Source organism: Marmota monax, unplaced genomic scaffold (genome assembly GCF_021218885.2).
Source record: "Marmota monax isolate L192 unplaced genomic scaffold, Marmota_monax_Labrador192_F-V1.1 WCK01_AAM20220418_F8-fsc00029, whole genome shotgun sequence".
NCBI lineage: Eukaryota > Metazoa > Chordata > Mammalia > Rodentia > Sciuridae > Marmota > Marmota monax.
Window position 1 is genome coordinate 4203148 of NW_026693024.1, and position 20625 is coordinate 4223772.

Sequence of the window (20625 nt, forward strand, 5' to 3'; positions counted from 1 at the left end):
GTCTTGCTAAGTTGCTGAGTCTGGCCTCAAACCTGTGATCCTCTTGTCTCAGCCTTCCAAATTGCTGGGATTAAAAGTATACGCCACTGTGTGTGGGCAAGGATTTTTAAAAAATAAGCTACTGTCACCTTAAGCTTGACATAAAAAGTAAATGTTAAACCTTAAACCGTTGTTTTCATTCATATTTAAACTCAAAACTTAGTAAGTAAATGATGATTTCTACCATTTATGATGATTTCCTCCTATTTTACCTCCCCTGACTACCCAGGGTAGATACCTTTTTCATTTTAACCACAACATTCAGAACTTCTTCTTTTAAAAATATTTTTCAGTTGTAGATGGACACAGTACCTTTATTTTACTTACTTATTTTCATGTGTTGCTGAGGATGGAACCCAGTGTCTCATGCGTATTAGGCAAGCTTTACCACTGACCTGCAACTCCAGCCCCAACACTTCTTTATGATACTCTCAGGACGTGTTCTGGTCTAATCCCAAATTATTCCTCCATCTATAAAAGGTGTTTTCAAAATCTAAGAAAGGCGGAGTGCTGGGACACAGAACCTCATCCTGAGCTCAGCTCTGGAATGAAATCGGTGCTGTTCTTTGGCATCTCTTACCAAGTTCTCGCTCTGCTCTGCTCCCCTGGGACTCAGGAATGATTTATTGTTGAATGGTCCCTTGTTTGGAGCAGTGAGTTTTCAGCCCCTGGAGCCGTAACCACAGTGAGATTCCACATAGGGAGAGGCCTGCCTTTCTCACCATATAAAGCAGATGATTTCGCTTATGTTTTTTAGTAGCTATCAGCTCAAAGTTTCTATGAGGACTTAAATGGACCCTGTTCTTTCGGCCCTTGGCTCTCTCAGTCCTGCAGATTTCAAAGATAAAAGATCTGGTGAGGAAGTAGCCTCTCTCTTCTTGGGTTTTCTTCCAATCATTTGCAAGCATTGGATTTGTTGGGGGAGGAAGTCAGCTGGAGGGCAGGATTCAAGTTCAGGCTTGCTCAATCTTGGGCTTCTGAGCCAGTGCCTTTTGGCATCTGGGAGGCTGGGAGCTCTTTTCAATCAACTTCTCAGCACAGGTGTTGTGATGCTGTTGTTATTGGTGTTGATATTGTTGGACTAGAAACCCAGCCCCATGGGAAGCCCAGAAGAAAAAGTCCAGCCGAGAGGGATACAAGAGAAGCAGTAGGTGACATAGTTATGCATGTTATCACATCCTACTCTGACTCAGAGGGAAACCTTAAATACCCACACCAAGTCAGATTGCACACAGGAAGCAGAAGAGCATTATGGGAAGAGCATTGCATTTGGAAAATTGTAACAATTAACGGGGGATACTAAAGAATATTTAGACCTCTCCATGGCATTAGTACCTACAGCTCATCATGCAGTTCCTGATGAGTGGCAGGCACCCAATGATTGGTAGGTATTATCCTTATTGCTATGTTAGTGGATGGGAGACTGTCTTAGTCTAGTCAGACTGCTATAACAAAATACTGTGGACTGGGTGGTTTATAAACAAATTTATTACTCATAGTTCTAGGGGTGGGAAGTCTATGATGAAGGTACTGGCAGATTTGGTATATGGTGAGGGCTCTCTGCTTCACAAATGGTGCCTTCCTACCATGTTCTTACTTGGTGGAAGGAGAAGGCACTTCTCTGAAGCCTCTTTTATAAGGGTACTAATTGCATTTAGGAGGGCTCCATCTTCAAGCCTAATCACCTCCTAAAGTCTCCATCTTTTACTATCTTCACTTTGGGGACTTCAACATATGAATTTGGTGGGGTCACAAACATTCAGACTCTAGCAGAGACCATGCGATGATGCGCCAAAACGGTTAGTGGAATAAATCTAGGAGTCAGAACAGAGAACAGGAATCTTCATTTCAATGCTGTCCGTATGGAAGTACAAGGGAAGTCTGAGTACTGCCTGGGAAAAGCTCAGACTTTCTGCTAGGAATCCTGGTTTCTTGTTTCAACCCAACTGCATGGGTCTGGGCAAGTTTCTTACCTTTGCTGCTCAGATGTTGTTAGCAATGTCTGCCTCATGGGGTTGCTCTGGGGGCTAAAGATGGTGAATCTATTCCTGGAGTCCTGGGCCAGAGGCCTGACCCTGAGGGTTCCAACAAACTAGGTCTGGCCACTCACCCCCCAAAACCAAGCCAAAAGAAAAAGTAATGGTGAAAAACCAGGGATGGAGACTTTAATCAATATGGCCATTCTGGGAAGACAAAGTGAGATCCAGAATCCAGGCCCTGTCTTCTGGGCATCAACAGGAGCTTTAGGGTTTAAATAGAGAAGGAATTGCAGGCACGAGAGGTGTGCAAAACTAAGAAGGCTTGGTCAAACTGTGATCTGATTGATCATTCTCTCAGTTCTGGTTTTGAGAGGTAGCTCTGAAGAAGTCTTTATTATTTGAGGGGGGTAGTTTCCACTTGCTGCTCAGAACGTTTATCAATCAGGCTTGTGATCCTGGAAGAAGGAGCTTCACTTTCCATGAAATGATCACTCCTACTTAGGGTGGCAGTCTTATCATTGGGTGACATGCCTGCCTTCCTGCCGAGGTCCAGCCCCGGCGGGAGGTAGGGGGTGGGTTAGAGTTAGGGGTGAGGGTCCAGGGTGGTCCCAAAGAAGGAGTGGCGTCGGAGAAAGAAGAGGAGTCGGGACGACAGGTTGCAAGTTATGAGCAATCTCCAGAAGACATCTCCCTGCCCCTGGAGGGCCCTTTATTTTTATACCTGTTTTACAGGTGTTTTTTCAGGTAGTTAATGGATAGCTTCAAAGCCTGAAACTTTTTTTGATTTACATAATTTTCAAGAGTTACAATCTTTTCTGACATACATTGATTACCTAAGATATTGAGTACATTGTTCAAAATGTTTTTCTGTAACCTTAGTCAATCATGATTAAGCTTTTAGGTTTTCACCTCAATCACTAGGTGCTAGGCGACGAAACTAGACTCATGACTCCTGACTTATTATTCACTTCTAACTTTAAAGCATACCTATAATTATTTTATTAACCTTTAACTTTAAAGCATACTTATGATTATTGGTAAGCTTTCTTACTTCTAAACTAAAATCCTAGTAAAACACACTTAAAATAGTGAAAGTCTATTATTTATTTATTTATTTATTTAATTTTTTTTTTTAGAGAGAGAGAGAATTTTAATATTTATTTTTCAGTTTTCAATGGACACAACATCTTTGTTTGTATGTGGTGCTGAGGATCGAACCCGGGCTGCACGCATGCCAGGCGAGTGTGCTACCACTTGAGCCACATCCCCAGCCCCCCTATTATTTAAAAACCTACTACTCTGAAGTGCCTGTAAAATATATCTGTTAATTTTACATTATTCTATTTTTAATTTCCAAAGTAATTTTCTTTTTTCATATGACCTATTCAACTACTTTCTTAAAGAACTTCCTTGATCCTTGGTCAAAGCACACCAATTCTTATGTCTTTGTAATCTTTAAGTAAAGGGCAGGCTTTACACCTCAACCCATTCGTCATTTATATTAACTATGTGTTTTCCATTTTCATCATAAGTTTCTGCGTAAAGCAAAGGAGGGTCTATTGGTTGGGGAATGAATTTTTATTAGCTTCTTGTCCTCGAGGGGATACCATAAGCTACTATGGTGGTCCTTGTACTGTTGGCACAGCAATTTCTGTAGCTGGGCTATTGTACAGGTTGTGGCTTTAGGATGGGGTTGGGGGTGCTAGTGTAAATTGTTAACTGTGGGATAAATATTTCTCGTTGCTTAGGCTTGAGGAATAACACCATTGTTTGTATCCTGAGAGATGCTGAAACGCACCTCATGGCATGTCTCAATTGTATTATCCTTAGTCTCATTCTGGGAATTTTCCGGCAATCTCATGCAATACGTCCTTTTATTATTGATTGACATATGCCCTGTTATCCACATCATGAGTATCACAAACAAAACACTTAACATTCCTAAGGGTTCCAGTTTCTAGATTGTGCGGCCTTGCCACAGCATCCCCCACGCTGTGACCCTGTCAGACAGACGGTGCAGGATCACCTTCACCACCTTCCACTGTTCTTGGGAGGTCCAGGACAAGACCAAAGACCTCTAGGCACCACTACAGGTGTGGGGAACAGAACGCGGCAAACCTTGCCTTAGTCTTGAAGGGGGATGAGATAGGTTAGGGAAATTTAGGGCTAATAAAACCTGTATTTCTAGAATTTGGATGAACCCTCCTTAAATGATTAACATACCTCCTTGCAGAGGTGGGCAGATCCCAAAGCTTAACGTAATAAAAGAGACAGATACACAGTGAAGGCAGAGATGCCAGGCTTTATCCTGCTTTCATTTACCCATGGGGCATCTGCAGGCCAGCCTCGGCTTTTAGCAACAGCAACTTCTCTTAAGTCTTATCATGTCCAGAATAGGCCTAAGATAGTTCTCGGCAAGGAGCACACCATCACTAATTCACAGTTCTTATTCCACGAGAAACTGTGGATGCTGGGTTCTTGTAAGTAGCTTTGAGAGAGAAATGTCCAGAAATTAGGTCCAGTGAGGCTCATGGAAATGAAACTGATTTAGAAGTTTGGAGAATTGTGAAATAGGATCTTTGTAGAGTTAAGAGAGTTAAGACAATTTGTGAATTGTTCTAGGTTCTTGGAGGAGGACCTGTTATAAATTGGGGAGCAAAGTATCAAACCTCACTAGGGTGGTGAGACTTGGTTAAATGCATACCCGATATGACTGACCTTCCTTGAATTTTTAAATTGTGATAAAATTAAATTCATGCACATAACATAAATTTACCATTTTAACCCTTTTTAGGCAAATAGTTGACTGGCATTCAGTACGGCTTAATAATTGTTTGCAAGATTAGCGTATTCATTGGGGCTGGGATGTGGCTCAAGCGGTAGCGCGCTCGCCTGGCATGCGTGCGGCCCGGGTTCGATCCTCAGCACCACATACAAAGATGTTGTGTCCGCCGATAACTAAAAAAATAAAAAATAAAAATATTAAAATTCTTTAAAAAAAAATGATTAGCGTATTCATGAAAAATTGAAATTGACATTACTGGGCAACCATCACCACCAGCCATCTCCAGAACGTTTTCATCTTCTAAGACTGAAACTGTCTTTCCACAGAGCACTAATAATACCTGACTCCTCACCCGCCGCCCCAGCCCTTGGCAACCAACATTCTACTTGCTGTCTGTAGGATTTGATGACTCTAGGCGCCTCATATGAGTGGACTCATGCAGTATTTGTCCTTTCTGTGACTGACTTACTTCCCTTAGCATGATGTCCTTAAGGTTTGTTCAGATGTAGCAGGTATTGAAATTTCCTTCCTTGGTAAGATAAGGTTGCCTTTCTCAGTGGACGCCCCAGGCATTTAATCAAAGCTTTCTCATGAGATCAGTAACTAGGAGAATTTTACTAAATTCAGTTCTGCCCTTCTTCTCTCTACCTGCTGCCCTTCCTTACCTGGTCATCGCTCCTGCTCTCTGTAACAGCTTCCTAACCTGCTCCGTACTGTATCTCTGACTTGTTCTCAGTCCTGCCTCTCCACCTTCTAATGTTCTTGCACTTCCTCAAACTGACCTCATGCCCCTTGCTGTTGGTTTATACCAGTGCTAGTACCTCATACCTGGTAGAGTCCTCTTTATCCTCCAGGCAGCCCTATCCTTATCCATTCCAGGAAGGCTTTCCAACAACCCCTCTGTGCTCAGTGAGCCTCCTAAGTCACTGTTTACTTCTAGCACATCCTGTATTGCTTTGTAGTTATTAGCTTGCCCATTTCTTTCACTAAAAACAATTTTTGTCTGTTTTATTTAGGGGGGGTATCCCCAATGCCTGGCAAACAGTAGGAGCTTAATAATTGTTTGCAGGATGAGCATATTCATGAAAAATTGCTTGGCAGCTCACCTACTGAAAGGTGGGTTTCTATCCAGATGCAGGTGTCATTAGTAGAATTAATGAGCTTGATTGACACATTTTATCATTTTATGGCCTGATATTAGCTCTAAAGATGACTTTTTATGAGGAGATATATTAAAGTTTAGAGTGACTACTGAAGGGGCCAGAGGTATTTAGATATGATGTTGTGCCCATTCATGTATAGAATAGCTGCCTTTAATGGTCTCTGTGCTGTAATCCAATATACAAATTCATGTTGTGTAAGTCAGCTTTTTGTGGCTGTGACTAAAATATCTGCCACAAACCACTTGAGGAGAAAGGTTTATTTTGACTCATAGTTTCACACGTTTCAGTCCACGGTTGTCCAGCTCCATTGCTCTAGGCCTGAGGTGACCCAAAGCATCATGGTAGAAAGTTTGGTGGAGAAAAGCTGTCAGCTCATAGCATCTGGGAAGCAGAGAGAGAAAAAGAGAGTGGGGTAGGGAAGGAGCCCAGGGACAAGATGTAGTCCTTAAGGGCACACCCCCAGTGACCTACTTTCCCCAACCATGCCCCACCTGCCTACAGTTTCCATCACCTCCTAGTAATTCATTCAAATTATTAATCCATCAAATAGACCGGTACACTGATGAGGTTTAAGCCCCCATGATCCAATCATTTCCTCAAAACCCCACCTTTGAACATCGCTAGGTTGGGGACCAAACCTTCAAACATGGGACTTTGGTGGGCATTTTACATAATACATGTAGAGTCGTATGTAAATAGATTCTTAAACTTTTGAAGGGTGGATTTGTGTGTGTGCATGGGTGTGTGCATGCACATACACACACACACAGTGGGGATGGAACCCAGGACCTCACACCTAACAAGCAAGGCTGTACCACTGAGCAACACTTTTAAAAAGTGCTCAGACGATGGGTGCACAGCTGATGAATGTCACAGTGGACACTCCCAGCATTCCAGAAGCCCCCTTGGTGTTCTCCCTCGCATCTCCCATTCCAAATATAATCAGTGTCTTGCTGTCTATCCTATCTGCCAGATTGGGGAATTTATGGAGAGGGAATCCAGTAGTATGTGCTGTGCTGAGTCTTGTTTCTTTTTCTTAGCATTCTTTTTTTGAGATTCATTCATATTGTTGCACACGGACGTACATATCCGGCTCATTCTTGGTTCCTTAAGGTGTTGTGGAGCTGTGAACGGTTAACCCTGATGTGTTTATTGTGTGCCTGCCACTCCATTTCAGCAGAGAGGGACGCCGTGGTCACCATTCTCAAGGGCACCTTTGTGTCTTCCCGGCACTCAGTACAGTGCCTGGTGTGCAGATGGCTTCAGTAAATGTTTGCTGAGTGAACCCAATGAATGGGCATTTTGTCACTGGATCTTTTCATTTGTTCCTTGGCTTGTTCCCTGGCTCTCCTTGAAATACAGCTGCTTTCATTGGTCTCATCTTTATTTATTGGGTGGATGTGCTTGTTTTTCAGAGCCAGGAAGGGAAAAAAAAAAAAAACTAGCACAGAAATAACCCCTTCAGGGCAGCCATAGTCCCTGTGAAGGAGCCCTCTTTTGTGCCCAGAATGGAATCGTCTACAGCTCGGTGGAGGTTTAGAGTCCACTGGGATTCAAAGGGCCCTGTGTGAAGAATCAGAGGGGCAGGCCGAGCAACAGGGCTTGCAGACAGGCCATGACTCATGTGGCGTCTGAGCACCGATGCGGGAAAAGGGCTTTGACGTTCTCAGAAGCACACACAATGTGCTGAGCAACCAGCCCACCTGCCCCTCCCACCCATGCAGGGCCTTGCTGATGAATCCCTGCTTCTGTATCAAGTGATCAGTTTCAGCAGGAGAGAGAGAAAATGAGACAGTCTTTTGTTCTGCCACCATCCATGGCTGCCTATCTCTAGCACAATGCTCTGAATCAGGCCAAGCATTCTAAGAAAATACCAGATTGATCCAAACGCAAGGTGAGCTTTCCACTCAGTACGGACTTGAATTTAGGGCCATACATTTGCCTGTCATGGAATAGACGTGTTTTGTGTCTCTTTGCTTATCTTCAGTAAATCTCACAGGACCTTAATGATCAGACCTGCATTCCAGAGCCTCAGGGCCACCCTCTGTACCACCACAGTGTGTGCAATGAACGTATTTCCCAACCCCATAAAGGCATACACCATGTGGGAAAGAATCCCCCTTCCCCATAACAAGCATTAACAAACACAGACTAAAACCACATGGGCCTACATTTAATGAAATATTAAACACTGTGGTTGTACTGGGAACTTGAAGGTATCAGATAAGAAATCTAAAGCAAGAATGCAATACAACTCCCAAAGGCTTTGATAGCTAGCATGGGCCTAGGACCACCATCTACCTTCAGGGTCTGCTGGGGTGAACATCTCTCTGGGAAACTGGTTTGGGGGAAATGACAACATGCCACTGAGGGCATGTTGGTCAAACTTACCTGGAAGCCTGTGAGTTTCCTTAAAACCAGGCTCCATGGCCCTGTATGTTGTCATATATTCTTTCTGTTTCCCCACTCTCCCCCTCCCCCTCCATTCTCTGATCTGCGAGTTGGGGAGCGAAGGCTGAGGGGTGCATGTGGGATCCAAAAATTCCACCCCTCAATGACTAAGTGCCTTAAGGCATCTCATCTATTTTCCCCATGTTCCTAACGACTACTTCCCAGGATTTTTATGGGATTCTTCACTTACCTCTTCCGTGTTAGTCAGGTTTGCATTGCTGTGACCAAAATGTCTAACAAGAACATCTTAAAGGAGGGAAAGGTTTTATTTTTGGCTTACACTTCCACAGGTTTAGTCCATGGTTGGCCCACTCCATTGCTCTGGACCCAACGTGAGGCAAAACATCATGGCGGAAGGGTGTGGAGGAGAACTGTCACTTCATGGCAGCCAGGAAGCAGAAAGAGGGAGGGGAAGGGGCTGCAGAGAGGATAAACACTTCCACAGCACTCTCTGAGGGACCCACCTTCTCCAGCCATGCCCCACCTGCCTACAGTCACCAGCCAGTCAGTCCATTCAAATTAGGATGGACTGATTAAGTCACAGCTCTCACAGTCCAATCGTTAACACCTCCAATATTCCTACATCAACCCAGAAGCTTTTGGGAGATGCCTCATATCCAAATCATAACATCTACCTCTCTTTGCCCAGCACACTCGCTCTCTTTATCCAGCCTACCTGATCTTTACTCAGCCACACCAGGCCTAGCTACTTGTCCAAGTGACACTAGTCCCCTCCTGCTCTCGAGGATTCAGCATCTCAGTATCTAGTGCCCCAACCTCTCACTGGGTCCTATCCATGCCCTTCCCTCTCTGTTAACTCTTTCAGGTGCTGAGGAAGGAACCCAGGGCCTCAAGCATGTCTGAGTGGTATAGCAAGAGCTTTACCACTGAACCACACTCTTAGCTCTTAATGATCATTTTGTGCTTCCAGGTCTTGTGTTTGCAACAAGCTACCTGGGCCAAATACTGGATTGGACAGAGTTCAGCATGGGTTAAAAGTTGCTGCAGGAAGCAGAGATCAGCATGGGACGACCCAGGGTCCCCCGCAGCAGTCCAGCAGTCGGGATGCTCTCTCCTTGGAAACCCTTTCCTGTGCTTTGATGTATGAATCTGTAATGAGTCTTGTTACTGTCCTTCCCTAATACAAGGGTGTAGGAAGACCAGGCTGCCCCTGGCCAGTCTGACTGGGAAGAAATCTTTTTATTCATTACTTGTGCTTCGTGTAGGGCAGAGGCCAGGGCTGGTCCCATACCATGGTGGGTTGGTGTGAAATGCAGGATCCTGCCACCTTTGCCTTCACAGCAGCAGGGTGTGAGTGAAGGGGGTATCTCTACCATGACCCTAGGTGGGGCAGCCCAGAATCTAAGGACAGAGGTTGAACGGATGATTGAGTTGTCCTCTAGGTAAGTCAGGACCATGTTGATGCTTCATTGGTTAAGAAAACTGTATTGGGCTGGGGTTGTGGCTCAGTGGCAGAGTGCTTGCCTAGCATGTGTGGGGCACTGGGTTCAATTCTCAGCACCACATATCAATAAATAAAATAAAGGTCCATTGACAACGAAAATATTTAAAAAAAACTGTATTGTCATTTTATTTGTGTATATATGTATGTGACAGAGATTGAACCCAGGGGTGCTTAGCCACTGAGCCATAACCACAGTCCTTTTTACATTTTTTTTTCTTTTGAGACAGGGTCTTGCTAAGTTCCTTAGGGCCTCATTAAGTTGCTGAGTCTGACTTTGAACTCATGATCCTCCTTGCCTCAGCCTCTTGAGCAGCTGGAATTACAGGCATGCACTTCCACACCCAGCTGCATTGACAATTTAACAAAGAGGTATGGACAGCCTTTGACTTATGGTGGCTTTTTAAAATGATCTTTTAGCTTGATGGTGCAAAACTGACTTTCATTCAATAGAAACTGCCCTTGGAGTTTTGAATTTGGATTGATACGTGATCTGATCCTCTCTCATGAGGATGGGCAGTGACAGTGAACTTCAGGTTCTCATCAGCCCGTGATCCTGAGGGTTAACAACCAGCATTCCACAGTGTGCTGTGTTGCTAAGCTGGGATGCTGGATAGGTGGGTGCAGTCAATACATTTTTAACTTAGGATACTTTCCACTCATGATGGGCTCATTGGCCCATTTCCCCTTTGTAAATTGAGGATCAACTGAGTAGAACACCAGACCTTGGGGCTTTCCTTTTATGCTAATGGGGTGGCTGCTGTGCTGGTTTTTGTGTATACTTGAGGAGAATAAATGGGTCAATGCTGATAAGGAGGTGAAGAGCAGGAAGAGGTAGATGTGTTTGGGGACAATAGCCTTTTGAGGGATCTGAGGACCAATAGGGGAAATTTTAAAAATAATTTATTATTCTTACAGCACTGAGGAAAGTCTAACATTCTCCAAGTTCTCCCTAGAAACAGACTGCTTATTTGGGGAAAGTTTGGTATAAGAATCTATTCTTCCCATGTCAAAGATTAGAAAGGATGAAGAACCAGCCAAGGAGCCTGAGAGGGAGGGGCCGGGAAAGCCAAGGGCACCCAGACAGAGCAGAGACCTGCAGGTCCAGGGCTGCCCATCTGGTGAGGAAGGGACTGAGACTTTGCTGTAGGCTTTGTACATAAAGAGTTTTGGTGACCCTGGCAGGAGGAGTTTGACCTGCAGGGAATGAAACCCAATCAGAGTGAGCTCAAAAGAAAGGGAACAAAGGAATTGGAGGAAGCACACAGAAACCCTTTCCCCAGGAGTTTTGCAGTAGAAGCCTAGGGATCCAGCCTGGCCTGACCATAGCCTCTAGCTCATCACCACATCTTGCCCACCAGGTGACCCAGGCCTGCATTCCACATCCTATAGGATAAACTAAGTCGTCAATCAGCAGAAACTGATGCAGGGCTGTTTCTTAACTGATGTTTGACATGTTAATAGTTTTTGAGAAAGGCCAGGGAATTGGCAGTTGGCTGTGGCCACCATCATCTAACTTAGCATATAAACCCCTCCCTCCTGTCTTGAGGTGTGAGGATCCTCCTGTCTTGCTGCCTTTCAAGGTACACTTCAGTCATACGTCCCTAACAAATCACACTTTGTGCATTTCTGGATTGGACCACTTCTTTCTCCAGCCTCTTGGCCCCTCCTATCTTTGGAGGCTGGTTCTTATGTGCCAGAACTGGGTTTTTCCAAGACAAGAAGCAAGCATACAGAGAAGGGGAGGTAATCAGAGTGAGTGTGTGTGGTGGGGTAAAGAACACTTTTTTTAAAAAAAAGATGGGGGGGCTGGAATTGTAGCTCAGTGGTAGAGTGCTTGCCTAGCATATGTGAGGCACTGGGTTCGATTCTCAGCACCACATATAAGTAAATAAAATAAAGGTTCATCAACAACTAAAAAATTAAAAAAAAAAGATGGGAAAAACAACAGTATATCAGTGCCAAATGGAATAGCTGTGGAGGCAAAAATCGATGATATGGGAGAGAAAGGTAAACATTGTTTATGTGCTATCCTTGAGATGGTGAGAGGAAGTGGAAATTCGTGGCGCTGTGGAGGAGGTACCTGCAAATCAGAGCATGGGTCTGTCATCTACAGTAACAGGGTCAGAAAGGCACTTATTGGTTACATTGCAGATAAGTTGTTGGGTTTGGTGGTAGGAATAGATTAAGAGCAGGACGTGAATTATCATATACTTTTTTTTTTTTGTACTGGAGATTGAACCCAGAGGTACTTAACCACTTTTCATTTTTTATTTTGAGACAGGGTATTGCTAAGTTAATTAGGGCCTTGCTAAGTTCCTGAGGCTGGCTTTGAAATCACGATCCTCCTGCCTCAGCCTCCTGAGCCACAAGGATTATAGTCATGTGCCACTGCTCCTGGATCTCATGTACTTTTTTTTTTTTTTTTAAGTACCAGGGATTGAACTCAGGGGCACTTGACCACTGAGTCACATCCCTAGCCCTATTTTGTGTTTTATTTAGAGACAGGATCTCACTGAGTTTCTTAGTGCCCTCGCTTTTGCTGAGGCTGGCTTTGAATTCACAATCTTCCTGCCTCAGCCTCCTGAGCCGCTGGGATTACAAGCATGTGCTACCTCTCCTGGCTCTCATATACTTTTAAGATGAGAGAAAGCAAAATGGTTTGATCACTAGGAGGCTGAATGCAGTTTTAGGTGATATTTCTTCTCCAGGCCATTAGGAATTCCTCAAGAAAAATCTTGAGAAATGTTCATTGGCAACTCTTAGTCAATCTTATTATTATTATTATTTTATGGTGGGAATTATACATGCTAAGTAGGTGCTCTGCCATTGAGCTAGCAGCCATCCCCAGCCTAAATCAGAATTTTTGTTACTGTGGCAGGCAGTGGTAACACCAAATATTCAATATGTTCCCCACATTTTGCAGCCCCCCACCCCTTGCAGCTATGCAACAACAGGTGACCATTTCTAGCTAATGGGCTATATGAATGAATGAGATGTGTCACTTCTAGGTCAGAGCATAAAAAGCCCAGGCCTAACAGTCCAGTGCTTTCCTCTGTTACTGTGATCTGTGTTGTCAGGTGGGGGTGGGGGGCTCTATCAGCCTGGGTTACTGAATATACAGCATCCCCCCCCCATTACCCTCCCTTCTCTCTTTTCATTTTAAGCTAGATATACAACATAAGCTAAAAATAGACTATCACATCAAGTCATTAATATATTAAAATGTTTATCATGGGATAAATCAGTCTATTATTAACCCAAACAGCACATTACCAACCATGGCCTATAATTGAGTTTGGGTTTGGTTTTGGCTTAAAGGCCTAAGGATCTTATTTATGAGTAACTCCATGAAGCTATTAACATCCTGGAAGTTCTTATGACTCATTGTCAACACCGTGAGTATCCCAGGGACAGCTCCTATGGCACACAGCCTCATTATAAGCCCCAGACTCCCTTTCTGCACCTGGAAGGAAACTGACAGGACTCCTCTCCACAGAGCAGTTTTTTATATACCATCTAAGATCCTGTGACTGGGGCTGAAAGGGAGCTCAGTGGCAGAAGACATGCTTAGCATTCACAGGGCCCTGGGCTCCGTCCCCAGCACTGAGAAAAAAAAAATCCTGTGATTCTTGATTCCTAATAAAATTTATGCCAGACAAAGGCTTACAATTTAATCTGGTGGCAGAAATAGGGCAGAGCTGAATCAAATCTCCCAGACCAGCTTACCCTCTCCCTTCAAACCCACTGCTTTCTCCCTCTGTTGCTGCATGGTTTTGCGTTCGTGAGCTGGAGCCTAATTGGGTCACAGTACCTGCTGCAATATCTGAATGTTGTACAATCACAGAGCCTATAGAAAAGACTGTCTCAGACACAGCTCCCCAGTTAAGAATGGGAATCCAAGGACCTGCCTGCAGCTTTGGGAAAGCAAAAGTAACCGCTTCCTTCCCACCTGCCACCTAGTGGCTTTCTGCAGAATTACACTCTTCTTTGCCAGCAGTGGGGGTGTGGGCGGAATGTGGATTTGGTTACCATTCTACATTCTTATCTGATCTTGGTAGGGTATTAACTCTGAAAGGTGGCCTTAGAGACCATATGAGCCAATCTTCTCAATTTACAGCTAAGGTAACAGACTTAGAATAGAGGCATACAGCTAATTAATGGCAGAGCCAGGACTAGGATCCAAAGCTTGTAGATTCCCTTCTTTTCAAATAACCATTCAATATTTGCTTTATGCTGATTATGAGTAGGGTCCCAGATTGTACTCTGCATTACAGATGAAAGATCCTGTTGCAGTCCTTAGGAGCTCTCTGAGAGGGAACCGGGCATGCAAAAAAGCTATTTCACAAAATGGTTGTTCCATGGAGGTCAGAATGAAGGACAAGAGAAGGGCCAGCCTGCCTGGAGCTAGGGAAGGCTCCTCAATGGGGTGATGTTAGGAATGAGCAGTTTCCAGGCAGGAATGTGAGGCCCAGGCACAAAGGTGCCCACCGTGTGCAATGGTGCATAGGACAAATACGGTTTGGGGTCTAACAGCTTCAAAGAATTCAGTATCACCTGACTATAGAGTCAGCGGGTGGGTGGCGAGGGGAGGGGCCTTGAATGTCTGCAAAGGCATTGAGGTTAAACATTGCTGAAGAATTTTTTCTTAGTGGAAGCAGCACAGTCAGACTTATCGGTTCAATAGATCTCTCTGGCGATAGTGAGAAAGACAAATTGAAAGCCAGTGAGAGAGCGAACAGGGAATGTCGTCAGAATGTCATAGCTGCAGTCTAGGCCAGAGATGGGCAAGGTCTGGACTAGGTCAGGGGCAGTGCAGCTGAGAAGGACAGAAGAGAAGAGCGTGGGAGAGGTGAGTGGGCTGTGCCGTATGCAGTAATGAGATGGTTAAATGCATGGCCTGGGAACCAGAGTGGGTGGGGGACATTCAACACTGCAGGGAATATAATAAGGCAAGTAAACCTGGGGCCAGGTCAGAGAGAGGGGAGAGGGAGAGTCTAAGTTCTGGTGTGGCACACTCCGGGGCCAGGTGCTGTGCAACAGACACACAGTGACAGCCAGCAGGCAGTCGGGTACGCAATGCTCACTGCAGATTCACACTTGAGAGACAAGTTGATGAGCAAAATCACGGCCCTGGATGAAATGGCACACAGGTGTCTGGGTGAGATGAGAATAGGCCACATGGGAAGCTGGACCCAAGTTGGGTTCTCAGAAAACATATGTGGAGAGAGTTTAGATCGAGTATTGAATGTGTTTACGAGGGATTACCCTTGGCAGGGAGGGAGAGAAAGCAGGATTGGACAGAAGGAGAAGAAAAGTTGTAACTCAGACCCCAAAGCCTCTGTTGACTGCAATGGATCTTCAGAGTTGAAATAGCTGTCAGAGTTGACCATATTGGGCCCAAGTGGCAGCTCTTATTTCCTTGCCTCCATCAGAGAGCTCTGTAGGAAGGTGCCTTGGGAAAGACAGATCTCAATAGCTCTAGTAAATCCATACAGCGGATGACATTTAAAGGCCCTGTGCTCATCACTGAGCTATTTCTCCCTGGAAGGGGGTCTGCCCTGCTTGGGCCACAGTTGCTATTATGTCCATTTACTATCACACTGGGGAAGGGAGTACCCAATGGCACACAAGGAGATTATTTGTGTGCTAACTGGGGTGCAAGGAATGGATGCCAAGCATTTTCTAACTGTCTCCAGTGGGGGCCAACAGTTCTATCATCTCTTGGTGATCAGAGTGGATTTCTCCACTAAGATGGTGACTCTTCCCAAGGAGTCCAAAGTGCCCAGCTGCAGCCATAGCTTATTGTTTACTTGGACTCTTGCTGCATTCTCTGGTGGAAATGGATCCCTAATCCTGTAATCCTGTAAGCACAGGTTTGGGAAGCACAATCCCCGAAATGGGCCATTGACAGTGATAGGGTGTGGGTTGCTTCTGTTTCCACCCTTGGGTCTGATCCATGAGGTCTTCCTACTGGTAGCGTAGCCCCATTTAAAGCCCTGTGTATTCACATGGACAGACTGATCTTTGACAAAAGGGGCACCTCTCTGTGATGGTACATACCTGTAATTCCCACACCTCAGGAGGCTCAGGCAGAAGCATTGCAAATTCAAAGTTAGCCTCAGCAACCTAGTGAGGCCCTAAGCAACTTAGCAAGACCCTGTCTCAAAATTAAAAATGAGGCACAGTTAAGAATGGGGTTCAATGAAGATAAGGGTTTGAAATGATAGATGAGAAATTGGGGAAATCAAACTTGATTACCTTTATTTTTGTTGTAGAAGCAGAACCAGGGTCACCTAATGAACTTGGGCTTGGGTAGGGTCAGGACTTAGAAAAAAGAGTCCTCAATAATTCCCAAACACAGTTTAGGGAATGTGGGTCTGAGTCTTTAGGGCTGTTGATGTTGGGGACACGACTGGCTACGACCCACTGTTGCTGAATCATGTGGCTTCCTTGGGTGCAGAAGAGGGAGGAGCATGTTTTGGCCTGTGCTGGCTAGATGCTGGGAAGGACACTGAGACAATAGGGTGCTATTGTCTTAGTTTCCCATAGTTATTTAAGGTGTGTTTAGAGATGAACTCTCTATTTAAAAAAAAAATGTGTTTTATTTTTCCTACGGAGAGAAAGCATCAGAAGGTATGAAAGGGGACTTGAGGTGTGTGTAGGGGGGTCTGTTCCTTTAGAAACCTTTGGCCAATCTCTCTGCCTTTTGCCCCACTTCTCAATCCTTCAGGCTGGCTGCTTCCTCTACTCGAGCCCCCAGGCCCAATTCCTCTGCTGTTTCATTAGAGGAGACTCTGTTCACTTTCTATTTTCCAAAGACATGCTGGAATTCCTTGACCACAGCTATCCGTCTTCCCACTCTCTTCATAGCCACAGGATTATATGTTTGACATCATTTACTATCCTATTTATAGGTTTAGACTACAGACAATCCCTGATCGCACAGTTTGATCTATGATTTTTCAACTATTTAATGGTCTGGAGGTGCTACACATTAAGTAGAAACTGTACTCAGTTTCTACTTGCTAGCAATACACAATCCTATCCTCTCTGGTGAGGCTAAATAGCCCCCAGTCAGCCACAGTCATGAGCAGAAATAACTGATTCTCTATCGTGCACTGTGTTGCCAAGCTAAGGTATTGGAAAGGTTAGGCGTATTACAAGTATTTTTGGTTTGATGATCTTTCCAATTTATGATGTGCAATTTCCAATATTTGTGCAATGTAACTCTAGGGGAAGGGAAGGAGTTTCTGTGGAGGCAGAGATGCGGGTGTAAATGCATACCATCCTGAATCAGAAGCCCTATCAGATAAAACAAATAGTGACTAGCATTCAGTGAGTCCTTAACATGTCTAAGATGACACCCAGAAGCAGAGTTCATTCCTCTTAACATCTTCACAGAACTTAGAGTGCCAAGGACTGAACAGGGGTCAACGCTGACCTGAATGATTCTCAGGTTTGCCATTTGATGAAGCATCTATTCATCTGTTTCTAAATTGGATGTTAGTTTTTTCATTGTTGAGTTTTGAAAGTTCTTCATACATTGGATATAAAACTTTTATCAGATATGCTTCGCAAAGATTTTTCTCCGAGTCTGTGGCTTGTCTTTTCACTTTTTTATTTACTTTTATTTTTTTTAGGAGTTTCTTTTGAAGAGCAGAAAAAATGTAATTTCAATGCAGACCAATTGATCACTTTGTTTTTTTATGGTCACATTTTGGGTATTGCATCCGTGAAATTGATGCCAAATCAAAGATCACAAAGCGGGGGTCAGGATAGGGGCACTTCAGGCCTTAGGCTGCAGCCCCTGTGGGAGGTGTGGAGCTTCTCCCTGTCTGCTTTCTGGGTTGGGAGGGGGTGGTTCTGGACATGGTCCAGGTCGCAGTGCCCTACATCCCCAGCCATTATAGGAATCTCTGCAAAGCCCCACAGGCCGGTCTCTTCACCTGGGGCTGTGGAAAGCAAACAGGAAAGGAGGAGACTTGAGGGCATTGAAACCCAAGTCCCGTCCTTGCAAATATCCCTAATATTCCATCTGAATGTTTTCCAGCTCATCTGATATGTCACCAGGTTAACAGATATGGAGGTTTCTATGAGGATTTGGAAAAGAGTCCCAATGATTGGTAAGATTCTGGACTAGATTAATGTTAGGAAAGGAAGTGACATTTAAACAAATAAACCAATCAAACTGCATCAGCTGTGTAAACACATTGCAGAAGAGTTTTCTAAGCAGAGGGAATAGCAAGTACAAAGACCGTGAGATAGAGGAATATTGGGCAATTGACCAACAAATTGCTCAAAAAATTTTAGGTTACAATCAAGATACATCAGGCTGGAAAGGGGTTAAAATTTCAAAAAAGAAAACTGTTTCCATTAAGGCTTATAGAAAATTCCTTGGAAATCTATATGGTGTTGAATTAATAATTCCAGAATCAACATTTAAACTATTTTATTTTTCTCTACCAACTTGGAAATAGGATTACATGGGTTACAGCACTGAAAGTATACTATATGGTATACAGGATTGATTCAGACACATTTATATGTCATACCATAACACTAAGTTTTGCCATGGGCTCAATCCCATCCCCCCAGACTTTATTGTCTTAGTAGACATCAAGGGCTGTGAAGGGAACATGGACATTATCAGTTCTCAAGGTGTAGATTTCCCAGAACATCCTCCATCTTCAAATTATGTCTGTCATTATAACCATCTTTGTAGCTACATATGTTCACCTCTAAAAGAAAACCCTGCATATTCCAGACTAGTGATTTTTGTCTAAACAGAAATGAATGCCCCCATCAACAATTGAAAAAAACACGTCTTCTAACTTAGTAAACTTCGTCTTCAATGCAAAAGATGGAATAAAGACACACAGAGCTCCATTAGAATGTGGACAACATGATGGTCACCTACCATTCCAAAAGAAGAAATAAAGCCCTTCTGCTATTGATCAGAGATTTAAGACCATTACAAACTGCTAGTAAATATGGTATAGCAGGTATTGCAGTTTACTTCTGAGTCAATATGCTTAAATACTGCTAAACTGTTGTAGACAGTACTCTTGTACAAATTACTGAAGATACTTTATAAAAATAAAAACTCATAGTTGTATAAGAAAACACTAAATATATTTTTTAGTCTCACATAATGATGTTAAATGACAAGCATTATTAATACACTTTGCTCTTTTGCTTTTGTCCCTGGAAAATGATTTGTTTACAAATTATTTTATTAGAAAACAGATACACTCTGAGATCAGCATTGAAGATTAAAATACACAAAGGTTTTCCCCTATAATTTTTTCTTTAAGTTTTATGTTTGCATGTATGAAACCATTTTGAGTTCTTTTTGTGTGTGTGTGTGTGTGAATGGTGCACATATGAACTGAGATTCATCAGTCATTAAGAAGATGTAAATTAGCCAGGTGCAGTGACAAACACCTATAATTCCAGTGACTTGGGAGGCCGAGGCAAGAGGACTGCAAGTTGGAAGCCAGTCTGGACAATTTCCTGAAATCCTGTCTCAAAAATAAAATAAAATAAAATAAAATAAAATAAAACAAAACAGGCTGGGGATATGTCTCAGTAGTAGAGCATCCCTGGGTTCAATCACCAGTACTGAGGGGGGCCGGGAAAGGAAATGTAAATTACAACCACAATAAAATAACACTGAATACCTCTTATGGCTTAAATGAAATGAAATGCACATACCAAGTAGTTGATGTGGTCCTTGCTGACTTTCATATGTCAAGGTTCTTAAAAAGTGCAACATATAACTGCCATATGATATAGCCATTTTACTCCTAGGCTTTATTTATGAGAAATGAAAGCATATGTCTATACAGAGAATTGTTTGTACACATATGTTCATAGCAGCTTTACTGTCATATCCAAAATCTGGAAACAGTCCAAAGGAATGTCAACATGTGAAGGGGTAAACAAACATGGTATAGCCATACAAAGATATACTGCTCAGCAATAAAAAGTAATGCAATTGATACATACAACATAGATGAATCTCAAAATAATTAGAATGAATGAAAGACAAAAAACAATAGTACTGTATGATCCCATTTATGTAAAACCCTAGAAAATGCAAACTAATCTGCAAATTAGAATGCAGATCAATGGGACAGAGGACAGATGGACTGATTATGCAAGGGATTGAGGGGGTACTGGATGTGTTCATTATCTTGATTGTGATGGCGGTTTCATGGTTATGCATGTGTCAAACCTTCAATTTGTACTTTTTAAATGTGCGGTTATTGCATGTTTTACACTTTAATAAAGCCATTAGAATACTGACTTGAAAATGAACTATAGTATTGAATCATTAATAATTAGCAAATAGATCAAAACTATAAAAAATTTCCTTTGTTATTAGTCAGCTTTGTGAGACCACAGTGAAATGTCTATTAACTTTATAAAGAGATAAGTTTCAGCTTTGGTGAAGATCTCACAGCCAATGATGGAAGCACAAGGGACAGTGGTCACATCTTGAGCCTGGAGGAGAGAGAGGGAGAGGGAGAGGGAGAGGGAGAGGGAGAGGGAGGAGGGAGGAGGGAGGAGGGAGGAGGGAGGAGGGAGGAGGGAGGAGGGTAGGTGTGGAACCAGGCTTGCTCCTGTAATAATAACCTTCTCAGGAGAACTACCAAAGAAATACCTCACTGTCCTTGGTGACCTAAAAACTTCCACTAGGCCCTGCCTCCCAAAGGGGCCATCCTGGGGCTTTAGACTTTA

At 43.5% G+C, this 20625-nt stretch overlaps 1 pseudogene; it reads left to right on the plus strand.

The window, feature by feature from the left end:
* The first annotated feature begins 14525 nt into the window (after nt 1-14525).
* LOC124098488 (stAR-related lipid transfer protein 6-like) lies at nt 14526-20202 on the plus strand (annotated as a pseudogene).
* The last annotated feature ends 423 nt before the right edge of the window (nt 20203-20625 follow it).